Here is a 7,805-nt window from a genome sequence, read left to right on the forward strand (position 1 = left end):
AGTACCACACCACTTTTCGAGGAGCTTTCTTCCTCTTCTTGTATCGAGTGACGCCGCACACCGGACATATGGTAGACTCCGCGTGCTCGTCCCGATAAATGATGCAATTGTTCATGCACACATGGTATTTCACGTGCGGTAAATCCAGAGGACACACGATTTTCTTCGCCTCCTCGAAACTGGTCGGGCACTTGTTCCCCTTGGGAAGACGTTCGTGCCAGAATGACATGTTCTCGTCGAAGCATGCGTCGGTCATTTTGTGTTTTACCTTCATCTCCAGAGCCATGAGCGTTACTTTCAGGCGGGTATCCTCGGGCCTGCATCCTTCATACAATGGAGTAACCGCGTCTATCTCCAGTTGATCCAGCTTGGCTTTCTCTCGGGCGGCAGCTCTTGCGTTATCCGTCTGCTTGAGAAGCAGCTCTTGAATATGAGGGTCCTGCACCCAGCCCATCGATGGTCCATCGTCGTCTGCTCCGCCGGCATCTTCATCTTCATGATCATGCCCTTCGTCTGCTCCGGCATCTTCCTCATCATCATGTCCGGCATCTTCTACATGATGACTGTGTACAGCATCACCGTCGTGATCATGTCCTGGAGATTCTTCGTCTTCTCGCCCGCCCGAGCCGCGGTGGTTGTCTTGCTGCCCTTCCTCATTTCTTGCCCGGCCCCCATGGACGACTTCATAGTCATCTTCATCACCTTGCCACCGATAGCCATCCATGAAACCACGCAAGAGCAGGTGGTCCCGCACCTGCCCGGAATCCGGGTCCGCAATAAGGCTCTTCAGCTTGCATCTTCGACACGGACATCTTATCTCCGTCTCGTTCTTTTGAAGCATCTCGGCCTTCGCGGAGCTCAAAAACCTATTCACGATGCCTTCGGTCATCGTGCGGACCATGGTCGCCTGCGGGGTAGAGCAAAACGATATTTTAGAACCAAGAAAAAATTTGGCATGACTTTCCCTAAAAATAGGACCAAAAAGAATGCATAGTGCCAAAATTCTCGCCGAAACGGAAATGAATCAACATTCCGGCAAAATATTGGCAACTATCGCATTTCAAATACCGGTACCTGCAAACACAAACATATATGCAACACCACAAACATACATAGATCTAGCTAGGCCATAAAAAGTGCATGTGCACGTTGTTGGAGGGAGAACAACATAAAGATAGCTTCCCCCTTACTTACCTATCAAAAAAAGGTAATTTAACCACTTAATTTGGATGAATCTATGGTGCAAATGAGGTGAGGAGGAGGAGGCAGCCGAGACAAGCTTGGAGGAGGAGGTGGAGAGAATGAAGTGGGGAAAGTGAGTGGGTAGGTGTGGCTGTCCAAAATATCTAGCTGGTCCCAGGTTACTAATGGCGCACCACCTACAAATGCGCCATTAGTAACCCTGGTTACTAATGGCGCACCTGCTGGTGGTGCGCCATTAGTAGTTTTGCAAAAAAAATAAAAAATATACACTAATGGCGCACCAGGGCACAGTGCGCCATTACTAGTTTAAACTAGTAATGGCGCACTATACCCTGGTGCGCCATTAGTAGTTTTGCAAAAAAAAAAAATATAGTAGTGGCGCACTATGTGGCTGGTGCGCCATTACTAGTTAGAACTAGTAATGGCGCACTGTGCCCTGGTGCGCCATTAGTATGTTTGGAAAAATAAAAAAAATTGTTACTAGTGGCGCACCGTGTGTCTGGTGCGCCATTAGTGTCTTTCACACTAATGGCGCACCAGCACATGGTGCGCCACTGCTATATAGTAGTGGCGCACCACTTGTCTGGTGCGCCATTAGTGGCCATTTCATCTATAGCCCTTTTCCTAGTAGTGGTGCCGTGGTGTTTGAAATTCATCCCCATTTCTTGCATGGGACATAAGCATAAACCCATGGACACATATATGATTTTACAACCCATGTTGGTGCACCGGAGTATGTGCATGTAGTTTAATTTTGAATTGTGCACCTGAAATGGCTAGAAAACCAATTTAATGTATAAAATGTCCAAACGAACCCTGAATAATTCCAATTCTTTTACGATACACATATAGTTGCATGTTCACTTCAGATAAAATGTCTAGCAATTGAAACACTGTCCATTGCCACTGTGACCCCATTATGTAATTCAAATCAAGACAAAAAACCAAGTAGATCCCACACAATTTATTATAACCAACCGTGTGAGATGCAACACAAAACATCTTGGAGCACCGTCGGAGTATAGTATGCATACGGCTTACGCGAGAAGGTGCGACGGCTATAGTCCTGCTCTGAATAAGGGACCGTGTCTGATGACACTTTGCGTGCCAGTTTTTTCGCTGAAGCGATTCCAAATTTTTGGCTTCCGCGGAAATACCTACCTCCCCGCCCCCTCCCCCTTACCAAAAATCCACATTTCGCCTGTTTTCACCTTCCTTTCCAAGTTGAAACCTTCACTCCTTGCTTGTAGCACCGCCTCCTCACTGGCGACCGTCCTTCACACTGCTCGGCCTTGCCTACCCAGGCAGGTAATCCACACCCGCCCCCATCCTCCTCCTTCCACATCCCACATGCCCCGACCGCCAGCGCAAGCGCAACACCTTCCACCCAAATCACCGACCCCTCCACCAAATAAGCGCCGCCCTAAGCCATGGTGCACGCAGTATAGCCAGGATCTCAAGGAGCATTTGGCAGCATAGAAGCAAATCGTGGCCGCATGCGCGGATGAGGTCGCGATGGCTGCCATTCGTGCCGACCCCCAGATCTTGGAGGAGAACCTCGCCGTCGAGGCCACCGTCGACGCCTCGCGCGCCGATGCCGTGACATGGTTGGCTGCTTTAAACGACAGTTCGTGGCGTTTTCTCGAGGCCACCGCCAGTGCCTTCGACGAAGACTACGAGGTGTTTTCTCAGCGTGCACGTGCTTACCTCATCTGGAGAGCCAGCATGTTGGTGCCCGGAGCGGCTCAGGTAACTCACCACAACGACGAGGGCACCCACAAAGTGGAGGCCCCTCTTCCATGTCCAAGGAGCCAATCATCATCGATATCTCCGACAATGAGGAGTAGTTTGCCTTATTATCTCACTATAAGGACCCATGTTCAGTTTGCTAGCTACCGCCTTTCCTTAACAAATTCTAGTGAATTGTGCTCTCTACTTTTACCATGCAATCTTCTGCTCTAGAATATATGTTCTATATGTCGTGCAATGTGGTGTTCAGTTAACTGTTTGGTTCAATTCTGCAAATGTGATGTTCAATTCTTCAGGGTGCAATTTTCCAAGTTGTCAAGCATGCTTGGTTTGGTAAACTGTCCGATCTTCTATTCAGAGTATGTTATATTGTGCAATGTGGTGCTCAGTTAATGTTTGGTTCATTTGTTGTGGTGTTTAGTTAACTGTTTGGTTCAATTCTGCAATGCGATGTTCAATTGTTGTGGGTGCATTCTGTTATTGTATACCATGTGAGAAATAAATAGAATTTGGTTGTACTAAATTCATGAGAAACAAATAAAATTTCTATATTTCCAAGTTGTTAAGCATGCTTGGTTTGGTTAACTGTTTGATCTTCTATTAGGAGTATGTTATATTGTGCAATGTGGTGCTCAGTTAACGCTTGGTTCATTTGTTGTGGTGTTTAGTTAACTGCTTGGTTCAATTCTGCAATGCGATGTTCAGTTGTTGTGGTTGCATTCTGTTATTGTATACCATGTGAGAAACAGATCGAATTTGGCTGTACTAAATACATGAGAAACAAATACAAGTGCTATATTTCCAAGTTGTTAAGCATGCTTGGTTGGTTAACTGTCTGATCTTCTATTAGGAGTATGTTACATTGTGCAATGTGGTGCTCAGTTAACGTTTGGTACATTTGTTGTGGTGTTTAGTTAACTGCTTGGTACAATTCTGCAATGCGATGTTCAATTGTTGTGGCTACATTCTGTTATTGTATACCATGTGAGGAATAAATCGAATTTGGCTGCACTTAATACATTAGAAACATATACAAGTGCTATATTTCCTAGTTCTTAATCATGCTTGGTTTGGATAAATGGGTTTTCCATGTGGCTTGAATTAATTTGATGAATCTGCAATGTGCTTATTTATCATCAATATATTTTACTGATATCATGCGAACCCTTACTTAACCTGATGACTAACTACCTTATATGTGTTGCAGGAAAACAATGGGAAGCACTGAGGTTTACAAGCTGGTACTAACTATTATACCTTGCCTTTTTTATTCCTTTGCCCCATTTCCAATATAGAGAAGATATTTATGCACATCCTTGTTTTCAGGCCTTTCCAAAGCAGTTCACTGATGATTACCTCTCAAACCACCTCTATGGTCAGGAGGCAAGGAAAGTTTTCATACAATACCCACGGTTCAATATTCAAGTGTTCCTGAAGAGGTCGAAGGATGGACGGTCAATCATCCACAGGCACTGGCCTAAAGTTGCAAAGACCTTCAACATGAATGAAGGCTCAATATTCGCCTTCCGCTTCAGCAGTGTTCCAGATGAGATGCATCTGTCTATGTACTGTCTATGATGCTAATTTCAAAAGGTTCTAGATGTTGCATGTGAAACTTGGTGCTGGTGCAGTTGTGTAATGGGGTAGCTGAGTGCTGAAGCTATGTCATGTTGTACTCGGATGTATTTCAATTATGAAATCCTGCTTCCTTAATATCGAAATGAAATATATTATGTGCTTAATATGAATGTCAATTAGATTAGTAAATGGATTATTAATAATAGGGAAATTAGCCTGCTAATTGGCCAATTAGCCTGCTAATCGGGTTTTCCTATTGCAAACGGTTATTGAGAAAACACCATGGATGATGACCTCAGGTAACGCACACAGTTTCTAGGAATAAACCGTGTTGGATCAATGAACAATTACACACGACATTCTCTTGAAAACTGTTTGCGTTACGCTACCTTGCGCAAACGTTTTCCTTGGAGTGACTATGTGGGATGTATATACGAAAGGAAACGTTTAGCGGGGATTGACTGTGTGGGATGTACTTATGACCGGAAACGATTTCGCACACGACCTCATTTTGCCGAGCGTGTGTGCCAGGAGGGCATATCCCCGACGGTTTCTGGGTCGTGTGGGAAGGACCCCCCTATCGCAGTCACTCACTACGTGACGGTTCCGAACGCCATCGCGGAAAGGGTATAAAAACCGTATGTATAGCACCTCGCTGTACCAGTGAAGCATAACCGAAACAGTAATAGCAATATTAAACGAGCAATCATTTATTAAATATTTAAGTAGAAAACCATGGCTACTGCAAGGCCATCATGCAAATGGCTGTCGTGGCTTGCCTGGGGGTGAAGGAATCATCGGGAGGAAGTGCGGTGAAGCCACGAAAAGATTCGCCGGACAAGCTTCTCTCTTAGAGGGGGGGTTAGATAAGGGCAAGGGCAAAATGGTCATTTTTAGTTTGTGACAACATAGTGAAAATGGTACCAACAGATTGGGATCGACGAGATGAACACGTGGGCTTTGGGATCACCTGATTCAGAGTTACGGTCGCGAAGATACGAACGGTTGGAGTGAAGGGACTAATCTGTAAAAATAATATTCACAGACGGGTCCTCGACGGTTCAAACAGAAAGCGCCTTAGGAGGACATACGTTTTCAGAACTAAGAAAGCGCACTTACAGTCGAAGAGTTCTAGAATACGCCTTCAACAAACGAAGACGTACTTTGCCAAAGTACGCCTCCACTTATCCACGCAGGCCCGGGGTGGGGTCAACGCGAAGAGGATGACATGTGGGTCCCGCACCTTTTTCTCTCCTTCCTGTCTCCTTCTACCTCATGCTCGACAGAACAGAGGAGGAGTAGAGGAGGGCGCTACCGGTGCTGGCCCAACCGGCTCCGACTGTCTCCGGCCGAGGCGAGGCTACCGGCGGGCTCGGTGAGGAGAGCCGCACCCGTTTAGGAAAAGAGCACTGGCCGGGGAGGAGCTGGGACGGCGGCGACGCGCCGCAACAGAGAGCAGGGGAGGCGGCAGCCGATCTTGGGGGCGGCGGCCACAGGGGCTCCGGCAAGAAGTTGAGGAGAGGGGGAGGGTCACTAGAGCTCGGGGAAGAAGCTGGTGAGGTCAGGAGGGGGCGAGGGGGCTCGGGCAGCTGAATTGTTGGATGAGGCTGAGGCGGCCATGGTGGATGGGGGCGCGGTGAGGTGGCTCCGGTGGTCGGGGAGGGCGTTTGAGAGAGCGGTGAGCTATGGAGGAGCTCGGGCATCCTTCTTATAGGCCCAGGGTGGGCTCGGGAGCACTTGAGAAGCTGCAGGCAAGCGACCATGGCGATGGCAGGGGCTGCAGGTCACGGGCAAGCTTGATGGCGGCTCGACGACGGCGAGACAAGACGGGGCAGAGGTAGGGAAGTGACCGCACAGTCCCGAGGAGGCTGTTGGACAAGGTTAGGCAACAGGGGAGGCAGGGGAACAGACGAGCATAGTGGATGCCAAGGCCAGAGCGCGCTGACAGGCATGCCATAGGCATAGTCACCGCGTGAACAGGATGATAACTCGTGCTCTGATCGGCCAGACCTTGTCTGGGCGATAGGTCATTCATCATGAGTGCCAAAGACGAAGGAAACAAGGGCAGGGGCAGAAGAGATTTGCACATAGCTCGAAAACATATCAACAGCAAGGTGTTTGATGCTTGCTGTGGAAGAGTTACTTGGAGATAAAGGATGAGTTTGGCTGTCTGTGATCATACACTAAGATGAGTATTGTGGACAAGTTTTAGCCCAAATGGAGGAGTGTAGCTAGCACTTGCTTACAAACTGCCATACTGGACAGAAATGCAAAGGATGAAGCCGTGCTCACATGCTTGCTTGGATTGAGCTGAAATTTGGAAGAGATGAGTCATATGGGCATATGAATACACTGTAAAATTTTCATAGCAATTGAAAATACCAAAATGGTACTTGCTTCACAATGCTTCAATGTGGACAAAATGTTAGAAAAATTCTAGAGAAATAATGGATTAATGAAATGAGCCCAAATTATGTGTAGAGATGTTATATGGGTAGGAGAAGGCCCGGGTAAATTTTCACCAATAATGAAGCAATATAAAATATAGTTGCTTCACAATGTGAAAATATGACCAGAAACAAAGATTGGATGTTGAGCTCACCTGGATGATGAGATGATGCTCAAATCTTGATTAGAGTTGTGATATGAGCATGTTGAGGTCATGTCAAAATTTCAACCCATTTGAATATGCCTAGCTAGTACCTCCTTCACAAAGTTCCTTTCTGGACAAAAACTTTGTAAAATAGCTGAGAAATATTTACTAAGCAAATTGAGTTGAATTTTGGCATGCGACATTGATATGGATATAAAAGAGTGTCCAAAAATTTTGGGATCAAAAAAGCAAAGATAAATGGCACTTCCTTCACAAAGTGCCATTTAGGGCAGAATAGGAAAAGGAATATTTTTGAATTATTTTTGAACTAGGCAAGGATGGGTTTTGACATATTTGTGGAATATATTACTCAAACAATGTATGGGAATTTTTTGGGAATTTTAGGAGTGACAGAAAGGTAGGTTGCTTCACAACCTAGGGAAAACTGGGTTATTCCTTTAATAGAAAAAGGAATATTCCCAAGAAAATGAATTTGGGTTTGGGCTAAGATGAAAATGACATGGTCTTGGGATGGTTTTGAGGATGACAAGCCACTTGGGAGCCTGAGAAGAGATGATCTTCCCAGGTTTCAAGACCACAGAGCCACAGAAAAGCAATTCAAATCAAAAATTTAAATAAATCAAAAAGAAAAAGAAATGGCCAAAATCTAGGGTGTTACAAA

Source organism: Triticum aestivum, chromosome 4D (assembly GCF_018294505.1).
Source record: "Triticum aestivum cultivar Chinese Spring chromosome 4D, IWGSC CS RefSeq v2.1, whole genome shotgun sequence".
Lineage (NCBI taxonomy): Eukaryota > Viridiplantae > Streptophyta > Magnoliopsida > Poales > Poaceae > Triticum > Triticum aestivum.